The sequence below is a fragment of the Hemicordylus capensis genome, chromosome 5 (genome assembly GCF_027244095.1).
Source record: "Hemicordylus capensis ecotype Gifberg chromosome 5, rHemCap1.1.pri, whole genome shotgun sequence".
In the NCBI taxonomy this organism is placed as follows: domain Eukaryota; kingdom Metazoa; phylum Chordata; class Lepidosauria; order Squamata; family Cordylidae; genus Hemicordylus; species Hemicordylus capensis.
This window is the reverse complement of record NC_069661.1, coordinates 96,975,064-96,988,097: the sequence shown is the minus strand read 5'-3', so window position 1 is coordinate 96,988,097 and position 13,034 is coordinate 96,975,064. Positions and strand designations below refer to the sequence as shown.

Below are 13,034 nucleotides of genomic sequence, written 5' to 3'. Positions count from 1 at the left end.
GAGCATTGGACTAGGACTGGGAAGACCCAAGGTCAGTTCCCCATTCAGCCATAAAACTCACTGGGTGACTCTGGGCCAGTTCATGTATCTCTCAGCCTAACCTACCTCACAGAGTTGTTGTGAGGATAAAAATAACCATGTACACCGCTCTGAGCTCCTCGGAGGAAGAGCGGGATATAAATGTAAACAAATAAACAAACATACCTATCTGGGAATGGTCTTTAGTGAAAATGGCGCCTGGGGTCCCACTGTGAGCATGCTGCAATTAATGCTCAGAAAAGTGCCTCTGCAATTTTAAAGCTTTTCTTCCATAGAGATGGCCACTGCATACCAGCTGCAATTAAGGTCTTTGAGGCCAAAGTACTTTCACAATTGCTGTATGGGGCTGCTATTTGTGTCCCGCATACTTTTAAGCAAATGGAGATGGTTCAATCAAAAAAATTGCATGCTTATTCTTAGCTCCTACATGTGTGCCCAATGTTATTCTACGGCTGGACGAACAAGAGTGGAGGCCAGGGTTTGGATGTATATATTTAATTTCTGGATTAAAATTGTCTTCTCCTCCCAAAGGACTAGCCCCCCTCGTTTTGGAAGATGGCTTCTTGTTTTGGATGACAGCTTCCATCTAGTTGGTGTAAACAACTCTGTGATATGCTGGGCAAGCACAGATTCTCCCAGTTTTTAATGTCTCAGGGTCCTGATGCTGCCAAAGGGCTTATAAAACAATGTATAGCAGGCAATGAAAAGCAGAGTGATTTGGCACAAATCTCTGCAAGAAACTTCCTTGATAATTTTACCAACTAGGGATGTGCACGGAACTGGTGGGGGGTGGCTCAAAGGTAGGGGGATACCTTTAAGGGGGGAGTGTGCTCTTACACCTTCGACCATGTTTCCCCCACCAGCGCTACACTTTAAAAGGATCAGGTGGGGCGGCAGCATAGCTCCCTGCCATCGCGTTGCCTCGTCGGACCAGAAGTAACTGGAAGTACCTGACGCATGCACGTGCCCAATGTGCGCATGCGCGTCGGGTACTTCCTGCCACTTCCAGTCTGACAAGGCAACGGGGCGGCAGGGAGGTACACTGCCACCTCGCCTGACCCTTGTAAAGTGCAGCATAGCCTTCGAACCAGCCAAACCGCCGGTTGTTTGAACTTGTTCAGAGGCCTGTAAAAGGGACTCCGAACAGGTTTGTGCACATCCCTATTACAAACTACCCTAAAGCAGCCCACTACTTAATGAGTTTAACTACTTTATCCCCCAGAAAAGGGCCTTCTCCTTTGCACTCTTTAATGCACTTCCATCAGCTGTATTGGAGGGTTGGTATCATAAAATCCCTATCACTAACCAGGTCTGTCCTTCTGGCCTAGGTGTTGAGACTGTGATGCACACCCTTTTATATTGCACATTTTAAAGGGATATTTGTATCTCCCGTATCTCTCCCCTCTTATTAAATATCCCTATTGGAACAGATGATGGATATGCATCCTTTTTACTAGCTGATCATTGTGTACCCATAACGCTGTGTGTGGGCAAATTCTGTGCAGTCACATGTAAGATTAGGTCTGAGTTGGTTTGAGTTATTGGTATTATGAAGACCCTGTCATAATATTTTGTATTACTTGCGTTTATCTTTACTGTGATTTCTACTGTTTTTCTTTTGTGGTGTTGGGTCAATGACCATAATAAAGTCTTATCTATCTATCCAGGCGCGTAACAATGATAGGGCAAGGGGAGACAGTTGTCTGGGGGCCCCACTGCCTGGAGGGGCACCCCAGGGGCACCTCACATGACTCCCCATTGCCCCCTGCCCAGCCCCAAGGCCCCTCAGCCACTTGCCCTGTTCGCCGTCTCTCCTGCTTGTTCTCCTGGCCGGCAATGGAAGCAGCAGACAAGCTGCAAAGAGCTCCTTTTCTCCCGCCTCTCAGCTGATCGGCGGGTGGGCGGGGCTTCCACGGAGGCCTCTGTGTAGGCCGCAGTGAAGCCTGAACTCGAGTAGGGCCCAAGCCAGCCAGGAAGGAGGAGGCAGCCAGAGTGTTCTCTGCAGCAGAAGACCTCTTGCTGCCCTGCTTAACCCAGACCAGCATTTGCCAGGTAGAGTGTGAACTCCTTTTTGTGGTTACCTTTCCCCCCCCCCCATATATAGGGATCTGCTTGCCATAGGGCTTGGATATGGGGGTGGGGGAGGGACTGAGAAGTCTCTGAATATTTATTTTGAAACAGCTTGGAAAATTTGCTGACTTAAAAAAAACTATCTAAAAAGTCCTATAAGTGGCTTGTTTCATGGCAGAAAATTGCAAAAACTTCTGGAACAGTATCTTATTAATTTTATTTATTCATTCATTCATTTATAAATGCACTTATGTTCAAGTTGTTTTGCAGCCCAGAAGGTCTGAGTGAGAACTGTGAAGCATGTCTTGTGCTTTTATTTTCTTTTATTTTTCTTGTGTGTGAACTGCTCCCCAATAACTTGCAGGGACTTCAGGGTAAATCTGGCCAACATGTGAATGCAGCACCTCCATTCCAGAGGAGATGTGTCTTAAAGGGCTTTAAAAGCCTCCTGTGAAAAACCTCCTGCAATCAAACTTGACTGAATTTGTTCAGAATTCTGAGAAAACAAACATAGGTTCACCCTGCATGGTTGAAAGTCTCCTTTGCTAATCTGCAGCGAGGGGCCCATTTTAATAATTCATCTTTCTAGTGTGTTCTAGGCATTAAAAGTAATACAAATGTATAGTAATGTATATCACTATATATTGTGACGTGTGTGTGTGTGTGTGTATTCAGTGAAATGTATTTGCAGGTAGCATACTTATTTTGGAATATCAGACTTAAATCCTTGGGGGCCTGGGGTGTGCGGAGGCCCTGGACTTTGGGGGGGCCCATTTTAAAATCTTGTCTCTGGGCCCACTCCAACCTTGCTACGCCCCTGTATCTATCTATCTACAGCACAACTCTTATTGAAGACAGAATTCTGCCTGCTGCTTCTGCACAGGATCAGTTCCCTTCTGGGACACTGTGATTCTTGAGCCTTCAGGATTACTGTGAAAAAGCAGTACTAACTGCTAAAGGCCTGAAAGATTATATGACAATTTCATTAATGCCACCAGTAAAAATCCTCACAATATACCATTTGTGCCAGGCATACAAAAAAGACAGAGAGGGATTAGGGTCACTATATATTTATGCCTATGTCTATAATGCAAGTAACTGCTTTATGCTGTACTTTTATTCAGTCATCACTCTCTAGAGTGTCAGGTTTTATCCTGTTGCATACAGATTAATTAAACCTTGGGGGATACAGAAAGAAAGAAAGAAAAGTTTCATCAATTAGTGATAACGTTTGACATTCGGGACATTAAGCATTTATTGTTTATTTCCTCTTGCTCTTCCTTGCTTTTGCTTAACTGTAGCTTGCACACAAACTGGTTTGCATATGGTATATTCTACAGAAAGAATGGCCTTTCAGTTATGAACCTTTGAGGGATGATGGGCTGGAAAGGGCACAGGGGAGGGTGACATGGCAGCACTAATGGAGTGGTAAGGAGAGGGTAATTTAAAGGCGTTGTCGACCCTGTAAGGCTAGGAGAGATAGGATGGTTGGTATTGAATCAATAGTTTAGAAACCCTCCATGGAAATGGATAGATTAGGGCAGTGACTACATCCATCAGAGAGGCACAACTAAAAGGGAACAGCATTTAGGAGTGCAAGTTGCATTTCATACTGAGGAGGGAAAGGTCCTTGTCTGTCCAACTGTACACTTTGCAAAGATGAAAACATTTTTTTCTTTCCTTCCAAGAATAACCTGCCTAATAGAAGATCCTTCCCCACATTTTTATCCCTACATACAGTGGTCCCTCGACTTACGAACTACTCGACATAAGTATTTTTCGAGTTACAAATGGCAGTTTTAGATCCGGTTTTAGATGCGGTTTTTTCGACTTACAAATTTTTAGATGGGGTTTCCTCGACTTACGAATTTTACATGCGGTTTCCTTGACTTGCCTGCCTGTTTACTGCCTGTTTATTCTTGAAAAGAAATGTTCCTGTGCAGTTTGCAAGCCTTACTGGGGGTCTGGGTCTTTTTTCTAGGCTCCGGAACGCATTAATCCGTTCCCAATGCATTCCTATGGGAAACCGCTTTTCGACTTACGAACTTTTCGACTTACAAATGTGCATTCGGAACGGATTAATTTCGTAAGTAGAGGGACCACTGTATATGAGAGGTAGTTCCTCTCAGCTCATGATTATGCATACTGTGTACTAAAAATAATTTAAATTCTGTACCAACAAACTGAATTATGTGACCTGTATCATTTTTTACAAAGCAAGCAGATTTGCAAATATTTTATTAGCTTACATAATTTATTCTACTACTGCGTCATGGCAACTGTCCCCTGACAACTGGAAATCATACTAAGCTCTACTTGAGCTTTGGAGTTTTTTCCAGGCATTCATAGCTCATAGACTTTCATGCTTGACTTGGTAGCTATAAGGGTTTAAAAAGCAAGAACAAAAGGAAACAAGAAAGCTGAAATGATCAAGATGCTGAATTCTATGGCCAATACCAAATACTGAAGTTCTCTATGCTGGTGCTGAATCATAGAACATGCACAGCCCTGTCCCGCCTTCAGGCCTACTCCTGCCTGTATATCCCCTAGTTCACTCTCCATCTCCATCTGGAACATACACAAGATGGCCAATTTTCTTCCTTTCTCCATGGCTTTTCCAGGTATGAGGAACAGGAAAGTTTCTGTTCTAAAATTAAAGATTAGAAGTTCAAAGAATAAGCTGTGGATACTTCTTGTGAGGGTGGAATTTGCCCCTGCCCCCACCGAACTTTCTGGGCAAGCCCTGATTGGTATACTGCTTCCACCACCTATTCACAACCTGGAAAGGGTTTACTGACTGACCCCTTAAACCTAGGCTTTAACAGACTGGATTGAACAGAATACCCAGTCTCCCTCACAGTTTCTCCAAATACCTGAAACTGTAGAGTGATCACTTGAGAAATAATATTAGGAAAGTGTGAATCCTTCTTCCTAGGCCTTGGTAGGCATGTAACTGGGAGCCCTCCTTTCCCCACTGAGCACTCAGGAAACAGTATTAACAACTCAAAAAGCTGTATTGTTACAGTGGGATACAAACTGGAGCAAATGGGAAAAAACAGAAAAGAAGACCTCAGCTTCATCAATACACCCAGGCAACACAGAGGAAAAAAGAACAAATGCAAACTGACTACAAGTACTGTCCCTACAAGGCCTTTTGACCTGTGTCCTTGGGGCTGTTATACTCCACAGGCCTCCCAGTGACCTCCGCAGCTGAAGCTGAGCAAGGCCCCAGGGAGAGAGACAGAGAGGCACTTCCCCCACATTCTCTTCTCTCCTTCCCCACTTCCGACTGATGCTCTACCCTTCTCCCAGACACACAAAAGAAAAGAAATTCCTCCTCCCTAAAGGGAGGGAAAAGTCAACTGCCAATTTGATTGGTTCCCATAGGGGAAACTGCAGCCAACCAAAAGGCTTGGTGTGTAGTCCGACCATTATGTCATCCCACCCAACAACCTGGAGCAGACTCTATCAACCCCTTGCTGCTCACCTCAATACATGAAAATCTCGGTATTCACAGGGTTTTCGTTCCTAGCTAGTGCCACAGATACCAAAACCACGAATACCGAAGCGTTGGGGCAATGCACATCCGGCTCCTGCTCTCAAAATGCAGATCCGGGGATTTGATTCCTAAGTGGGGGTGGAAATGGCAAAACACACCAAAAAAGCATGGTAAAGTGCCCCACTGTGCTCTGCGGGTCCCCAGCAGTCCTGCAGTGCCCCCAAAAGTTAAAATATGACTGGAAATTGGCCGAAAAATATATCCCCCCCCCATTTTTTCCAAATCTCCTGCTCTCAAAATGGCGTCCGCCCCAACCCATGGATACACGTGTTTAGCCCCTTTCTTTGCTGGCTTTTTAAAATAACAGTTCAGAGAGATTTAAAGCCACTTAAGAAGAAAACCTTGGAAGGCCAGGCCAAACAAATAAGTATTTAGGGCTCTCTTGAAGGCCAACAATGAGCCCAAATGACAGATATCTGCCAGGAGCGCAATCCACAGGACAGGAGCAGCTACAGAGAAGGCCTGGCTCTGAGTCACCACTAGACGTGCCGGTGGTAACTGGAGGTGGACCTCTCCAGTTATAACATCTATATACGGTATATAATTCGCTTACAGACGACCGAGTTGAGGACTACATCCGGAGCCGTGCGGATGCCTGGAAGCATTGCCTGGGGAGGGAGCAGCAGCGAGGGAGGCTGGCGGGACCTGGGATCAAAAAAGGACTTGGGGAACAAACAGAAAGGCAGAGGAAGAAGCGAGGCCAACAGAGGAAGAAGGGAAGGATTCAGAGGCAAGAAAACGGGGGAGGGAAGGAAACAGGAAGAAAGGTGGCAAGAGAAGGTACGAGGGGGCGGCCGGATTAGAAAGGCAAACTTAGGAAGGCAAACTGAGGAAGGCAAACAGAGGGCAGCTGGCATATTTGGGGGGGGGGGAGAGAAAGAAAGGCTGCAGAAGCAGGAACGAGGGAGTGGCTGGGGCGGGTACTGCTAACAGGGCTGCTGGCGGCTAAGCTAACAGAAGAAACGAACGAAGATGATGTTGGAGACAGCTACAGTAAATCTATTGAATTATAGCAGTAGGTGATCGTCTGAGAGGGCCGTGTGAGGGCCGTTAAAACTGTTGGAACTGTGAGGGCATGCTGTTAACCTTCTCCCCACCATTGTTCCCAGCCTTCCTCCCCCACAGCCACTCTGTCACACCCCACCCCTCAATGAAAAAAACCAACAACTACAACAAAAAACCACCACTCCCAGTCACTCCTTCAAAAAGCTGGGGGGGGGGAGACAGAGCAAGACAGAGAGCTGGGGGGGACAGAATGAGTCAGAGAGCTGGGGGGGAGGGACAAAGCGAGCCAGAGAGCTGTGAGGGAGGGACAGAGCTGGGGGGGGACAGAGCGAGCCAGAGTGCTGTGGGGGAGGGACAAAGCAAGCCAGAGAGCTGTGAGGGAGGGACAGAGCGAGCCAGAGAGCTGTGGGGAGACAGAGTGAGCGAATGAGACAGTTGTGGGGGGGAGAGAGAGGGGAACACAGTGCGATGCACAGCTACAAAGGGAGGACCAGCCAAAAGAATTCTCCCAACTAAACCCCAAGAAGTAAGTAAACTACTGCACAGTCTTCTTGACCACGCATCAAAAAGAAAAAAAGAAAAAAGAAAAAAAGGGGGGGAAAGGCTCCCAGTCAACCCATCAAAAAAAGGGACTGTATGGGCCAGCATTGCCTACAATGCTGGAAACTGATGGCGCAACCACCTCCCTTAAAAACAACAACAACAACAAAAAAACACCCCAAAACCAGGGGACTGTGAGGGCCAGCCGCTGGCTGTTCCCCCCTCAAGCTTGGAACAGACCCCCCCACAAAAAAAACCATGAGATAGAAACAGGGACAGCTCCACACAGCAACTCTGCCAAGCAGCAGAGACCCACCCACAGATCCCTGTCATCCCATCCCCAAAAAACCCTGTGAGGGCCAGCATTGACTGCAGAACTAAAACTGGGGACTGTGTAGTCCAGCTGCTGGCAGTCCCCCCCCCCCGTCAAACCCACCCCCCACAGTCTTCTTGACCACCCATCCAAACAAGACACATCGGAAACTCAAGAAACAACTGAACAACCAACCAAATTCTCGCAACAAAACTCCAAAAAGTAAGTAAACTACTGCACAGATGCTCTGTGCGGGTTCAGCTAGTAAATATAATTGCAGCACAATGGTACAGTTTGTTTATGCTGTTGTTTCCTGACCTGCTCCACATTCTTCCCTTTCCCTTTCCTTTCATATGCTGGCCTCCCTCCCTCCCTCCCTCTCTCTCACACACACTTACACGTTTACACTTAAATAACAGCCGAAAATAGTATTTTCCCATTTTTAGCCTTCTTTCCAGTCAGAGGTGTATCTAGGGATAATAGTGCCTAGGGCAAGCACTGAAATTGCACCCCTGTCCCAACCTGACACCCTGTCCCCACCTGACACCCATCTTTCAGATAACTTTTGATCATGGATGAAGGGGCCGACTTGGTTGGGGGAGGCTATTGGTCCAGTTTGGTCCCAGCTTCTCCCTCCAGGATATTCTGTAGAGGAGAAGGTGAGGGGACATGGACGGGGAGGTGGAGTGGCTGTGGTCTATAAGGATAACCTCTCCCTTTCCAGGGTCCCTGTTAGGGTGTCGGACCATATTGAATGTGTATACTTGAGTTTGGGGACCAGGGATAGATTGGGACTTCTGTTGGTGTAACGATCACCCCGCTGCCCAGCGGAATCCCTTACTGAGATCATGGACTTGGTTGTGGAACTCGTGTTAGTGTCTCCCAGACTTTTGGTGCTGGGGGACTTCAATGTTCATTTTGGGATCAATCTGTCCAGGATAGCTCAGGAGTTCATAGCGTCCATGACAACTATGGGCCTATCCCAAGTGGTCTCTGGACCGACGCATATTGCAGGTCACATGCTTGATTTGGTAATTTACTCTGATCAGGGTGGTGTTCCGTGGATGGTGACTCCTGTGATTTCCCCATTGTCATGGACGGACCACCATCTGGACTTACAACCACTGCCCACCTCCGCAGGGGTGAGGGGCCCATTAGAATGGTCCCCCTGAAGAGGTTATTGGATCCAGTAAGATTCCAAGAAGCCTTGGAGGGATTCATTGTAGGGTTTGCCGGTGATCCTGTTGATGCCCTGGTTGAGAATTGGAACAACTTGCTCACCAGGGCAGTAGACACGATTGCTCCCAAGCGTCCCCTCTGACCCACTTCAAATTTGGCCCCTTGGTATACAGAAGACCTATGGGGGCTGAAGCGGCAAGGTAGGCAACTGGAGCACAGGTGGAGGAAGACTCAACTTGAATCTGACAGATTGCGTCACAGAGCACATCTAAAGATCTGTGCTCAGGCATATACGTGTGGCAAAGAGGCGGTTCTTTTCTGCCCGTATTGCCTCTGCGAGTTCACGTCCAGTGGAGTTGTTCAGGGTTGTGAGAGGACTAGTATCCGCCCCTCCTCCCTTGAACCAGTATTTGGAATCATCAGTTACCCGCTGTGATGTGTTTAAAGAATTTTTCGCAGATAAAATCTCTCGGATTTGGACCGACCTAGATGGAGACTCCACAATTAATTTGATGTCTGAACTGGAGGTACCCAACAACTCCTCTTATGTGATTCGACTGGATCCGTTTCAGTCTGTGACTCCTGAAGATGTGGACAAGCTGCTTGGATCGGTGAGGCCTACCACTTGTTCTCTTGACACTTGTCCAACATGGCTTGTTCGATCTAGCAGGGAGGTTGTTTTTAGACAGCCTGGTAGAAATCATAAATGCTTCTCTGAGGAAGGGCAGGATGCCTCCTTGTCTTAAGGAGGCAATCATTAGACATCTTCTAAAGAACCCTGCATTAGATCCCTCAGAGTTGAGCAATTATAGGCCTGTTTCCAACCTCCCATGGTTGGGGAAGGTAATTGAGAGGGTGGTGGCCTCTCAGCTCCAGGCGGTCTTGGAGGAAACCGATTATCTAGACTCATTTCAAACTGGTTTTTGGGCGGGCTATGGGGTGGAGACTGCCTTGGTCGGCGTGATGGATGATCTCCAATTGGCAATTGGCAGAGGAAGTGTGAGTCTGTTGGTCCTTTTGGATCTCTCGGAGGCTTTCGATACTATCGACCGTAGTATCCTTCTGGAACGTCTAAGGGTGTTGGGAGTGGGAGGCACTGTTTTACAGTTGTTACGCTCCTACCTCTCAGATAGATTCCAGATGGTGTCAATTGGAGATTGTTGCTCTTCAAACAGCTTAAGTATGGTGTCCCTCAAGGCTCCGTACTTTTTCCAATGCTTTTTAACAACTACATGAAACCGCTGGGAGAGATCATCAGGGGATTTGGAGCTGGGTGTTACCAGTATGCTGATGACACCCAGATCTACTTCTCCATGTCAACTTCTTCAGGAGCTGGCATATCCTCCCTAAATGCCTGCCTAGAGGCAGTAATGGTCTGGATGAGGGAGAATAAACTGAAGTTGAATCCAGATAAGATGGAGGTACTTATTGTGCGGGGTCAGAACTCCAGAAACGATTTTGATCTGCCTGTTCTAGATGGGGTCACACTTCCCCAAAAGGAACAGGCTCACAGTCTGGGAGTACTTCTGGATTCACACCTCTCCGTGGTTTCTCAGGTTGAGGCAGTGGCCAGGGGTGCTTTCTATCAGCTCCAGCTTATACGCCAGCTGTGCCCGTTTCTTGAGATCAATGACCTCAGAACAGTGGTACATCTGTTGGTAACCTCCAGACTTGACTTTTGTAATGCGCTCTATGTGGGGCTGCCTTTATGGGGCTGCCTTTGTATGTAGTCCGGAAACTTCAGTTGGTTCAGAACGCAGCAGCCAGGTTGGTCTCTGGGTCATCTCGGAGAGACCATGTTACTCCTTTATTGATGGAGTTACTCTGGCTGCCAATAGGTTTCTGGACAAAATATGAAGTGCTAGTTATAACTTACAAAGCCCTAAATGGCTTAGGCCCTGGGTATTTAAGAGAGCGTCTTCTTCATTACAAGCCCTACCGCCCATTGAGGTCATCTGATGAGGTCCGTCTCCAATTACCGCCAACTTGTTTGGTGGCTACACAGAGACGGGCCTTCTCGGCCACTGCCCCGAGATTGTGGAATGCGCTCCCTGCTGGGATACGATCCTCCCCATCTCTGGCAATTTTCAAAAAATACCTGAAAACCCATCTTTTAGCCCAAGCTTTCTCAGCTTACTAATATTTTGGGGTTTTAATTTCTGGTTATTTTAAAATTGTTAAATTCTTTTAAAGTTTTTGTATATGTTTTTAACTGATTTTATGTTATTGTAAACCGCCCAGAGATGAAAGTTTGGGGTGGTATACACATTTGATAGATAGATAGATAGATAGATAGATAGATAACTTTACCATAATATCAGCTCAAAAATACAAGTTCAGACACTTTCAGGAGAAACAGGTTGTAAGCAACACACACATGCACACACACACAACCATACATATGGCACATATGTGCCAGTCACCTTCCCAAGGAAACACAGCACATCCATGTGCTGGGCATGCCTCCATAGAGCTAAGCAGTGAAAGCTCTCTTTAGCAAATGCTCTGCCACCTCAGCACACCTCACTACAGGTTGCTGCCTCCAAGAAATTCAGGAATGGTTTTTTTCTGTCCAAACAGCTTTTGCCTTAAAGGGAAATGGCTGCAATGGGAAATCCTAGGGGGCCCAAACAATCTGAAATTATCTAGCAGCTTACAATAGGCTTGGATCCAGCAGCCTGATCAGGAAGAAGGTAGAAGTTGCAAGTAGCCACAGAACAGCAAAAGTGTGATATTCAGGTTTGTTTTTTTTTTAAAGCACCACAAAAGTTAAAGGCAGGCACTTTCCAAGTTTGAAATCCCACAAACCTTATAATCAGATTGCTTGACAAATATTCAGATAAAGATAGAGCTCTGTATAGAGAATTAAACAGCATGCGAATGAATATTTCTATTTTATTCCTTGCCTCTCCGCCCACCCTTCAGTTTTGCCAGCTTACAATGTATTAAACCAACATTGTCTATTTAAGGGATGTTTTGTCCACTTTTTGTGCCATTTATATCTGTTTTTTAAATGCTCGGGTCCCTTGCCAACAACTTTGCATTCTTCTGACTCCCTAGATCAGGGAAATATTTGGACTTTGGTCTTGCAGAGGCCATTTGAGCATGTGCGGTGGCTATTTTTGTTTTCAGCAGCCTTTTTAAATCTTTTAAAAGTGGCCATTGCACTTGCTCAAATGGTCCCTGCAAGGTCCTATGCCTCCAAAATGGCAGCTGCACTGATCTTTGTAGGCCCAAACAAGCCCTAAAATTAGCCCGAGACAGGCTGTGACAATAATCTAAGAGGCCAGTGCGGGGAGGGGAAATCTTAGCAGACCCCTCCAGTGGCACCTAGGGCACGTGCCCTGGCTGCCCCCGCTAGTTTTGCAAATGTTTCCAGTAGGCTTATGAGATCACCCGGCATTCTGTGTGTGTATGTCCATGTGTCCCCCGCCCCATCAACTTTGCAACGCCTGGACCAATATGAACCAAATCGGGTACAATTGTAGGGACACACAGGGACACCTCAATGGTGTAGTTTGTGATGATGTCATCACCCCAATCCAAGATGGCAGACATATAAACTTTGGAGGTGCAAGTGGGCTAACTTGTGAACTACCTAACTGATTTGAACCAAATTTGCTACAGCTATAGGGACACATAGAGATGACCTAACTGAGTGGTATGTTATTATGTCATCCTTTCCAATTCAAGATGGCGGTCAAGTGAACATCTGAAGCACAAGTGGGCTAATTTGTGGATTGTCTAACCAATTTAAACCAAATCAGGTACAGTTGCAGTGAGTGACATACAGGGACATTTCAATGGCATAGTTTGTGATGATGTCATCTATCCCAATCCAAGATGGTGGACACATTAACATTTGAGGTGCAAATGGGCTAACTTGTGGGCTGATTTGAACCAAATTAGGCACAGTTGTAGTGAGTGAGAGTGACACACAGGGACACCTCAGTGGTGTTTGATGATGTCATACACCCTGATTCAAGAAGGCGGAACCATAAACTTTTGAGGCGCAAGTGAGCAAACTTGTGAACCGCTTAACCGATTTGAACCAAATTTGCTACAGCTGTAAGGACCACATAGGGACACCTCAATGGTGAAGATTGTGATGATGTCATCCACCCCAATTCAAGATGGTAGACACAAAGTTTTGAGGCGCAAGTGCACTAACCTTTGGACAATCTAACTGATTTGAGCCAAATTTGCTACAGCTGAATGGGCACATCATGATGCCCCAATGGTGTAGTTTGTGATTATGTCACCCACCCTGATCTAAGGTGGCAGATGCATAAACCTTTGAGGCATGAGGACCATCTAACTGATTTGAAC

At 46.4% G+C, this 13,034-nt stretch overlaps 1 protein-coding gene and 1 long non-coding RNA gene across 5 annotated transcripts in view; one reads left to right on the top strand and one right to left on the bottom strand.

Annotated features, from left to right (window-relative positions):
• The window catches only part of LNX1 (ligand of numb-protein X 1), a 135,843-nt gene that overhangs the window by 95,212 nt on the left and 27,597 nt on the right, over positions 1 to 13,034 (bottom strand). Inside the window, exon 1 of one of the 3 annotated variants that reach the window (XM_053258319.1) lies at positions 1,837 to 1,946. The exons of the other annotated variants lie outside the window; for them this stretch is intronic. The gene's annotated coding sequence lies outside the window, so the exon portion shown is untranslated. Of the gene's footprint in view, positions 1 to 1,836; positions 1,947 to 13,034 lie in introns of those variants that run through there. 3 annotated transcript variants of the gene reach the window in all.
• Positions 1,989 to 13,034, top strand: part of LOC128328388 (uncharacterized) — a 54,127-nt gene continuing 43,081 nt past the window's right edge. For both annotated transcript variants that reach the window (XR_008309179.1, XR_008309178.1), the window contains exon 1: positions 1,989 to 2,091. This is a non-coding gene — a long non-coding RNA (uncharacterized LOC128328388). The remainder of the gene's footprint in view (positions 2,092 to 13,034) is intronic.